Source organism: Brassica napus, chromosome C6 (assembly GCF_020379485.1).
Source record: "Brassica napus cultivar Da-Ae chromosome C6, Da-Ae, whole genome shotgun sequence".
Classification (NCBI taxonomy): domain Eukaryota; kingdom Viridiplantae; phylum Streptophyta; class Magnoliopsida; order Brassicales; family Brassicaceae; genus Brassica; species Brassica napus.
Genome location: NC_063449.1, coordinates 26,305,534 through 26,307,086, shown reverse-complemented (window position 1 = coordinate 26,307,086; position 1,553 = coordinate 26,305,534).

The following is a 1,553-nucleotide window of genomic DNA, read 5'->3' as shown; positions in this document are numbered from 1 at the left end:
TCTTGTGGCTTCTCATACCTTTCAACACCAAAGTATTGGTACCCTTGATATCCACCATACACTTCACAAGAGTTTACTGCCATCGCTTCTTTTGTTCACGTTTTAATATATTATTCATTTTTTCATCTAATTCTTTTATGGCTCTTATCGAAGCTCTCTGTTGTAGTTTTTCTAACTACTGTTGTGAAGCGGTCTTTCCAAATGTTGCTAGCTGAGTGCTATCTCTTGTTATCCCTCTCTATATCTCTTTCTGAGGTGGGACAAGAAGACAAAATCAAATTCCTAATTCCATTTACTGAAGTAAAGGGATGTCTATAAGCAGCTAAGGCCAAGAGCGAGCAGGGGTGCTTCTATCTACCCATTCATTTTTAAGTGCTTATAAGACATGAGAGATATTCTAAAATCATAACATGAAATGCCAGAATCTTTGTTCAAATGGAGGAGGTTTTCTCTTCAAAGCGAGAGATGGAAAACATGACCTAGATTTTGCTAGCGCTTTCGAAGGACCCTCATGTTTGAAAAAAAATTCAACCGGAACAATCATTTTTGGGGAACCTATGGCATCTTACTAAGCACTCCTTGGATGATTACACAAAAATTGCTTTCTACAGTTTTCATTCTATCTTTCTGTATCAGTAAAAAAATAACACCGTAAATAGCATAATACTAGGAATATCAATATTATTGGGATAAGAGCAAATAATGCATATTGCCTAGATGTTAGCAGTTGCTATTTCTTAGCAATTTAATTCATTTGAATGAGATTCTTGTTTGCTCAGGTATATCAATTGTTTCTTTTGATAAAAATAAGAAAATATTTTCTGAGAGTACATTTTAAATGTTGAATAATTATTTAAAAAAAACTGTAACCATAAAATATAAACTTAGTTTCAATTTAAGCTAGCAATTTGCAAATAATACTTGGGAAACATCTATTTAATTTTTATAAAAATGTGACAAAATAAGTTGGATACATACACTTGTTTTCTATTACATGAATTCTAAATTAGTTATCTAAAATGTATATGTTTATGTTTTTTCTTAAAAACAATATACAAATCGTAATTATAAACGTGAATTTGCTAAAACATATGGTTGATGATTATTCCAAAGTGATTCAACAAGAAACGGTACATTATATAATAGTGTCTTTAAAAAATATACAATATTATCACTTGTTTAAATCACACATGCATTCTCATATCAGACTATCTCTACTGGTACATCATTTTGAAGAAAAACATTAAAAAATAAAATAAAACCTCTCTCCAATGATACAAGAGAAAAAAAATAAAGATATAAAAAGTAGCACATCAAATTTGAGAAAATATTATTCACAAACTCATTTTGATGTTAAACTTTTTTTTATTTACATTTTGATACTTTTTACATAGTTTTGTTTATATCTAAAGTTATTATTTTTACAATTTAATAAAATTATTAATATTTACATTAACACAATTATAAATTCATTGTACATTCTGTTAAAAACTAAACTTATGTATAAAATAAAGATTTATTTAAAATAAAATTATAGTTGGATAAAATTTATA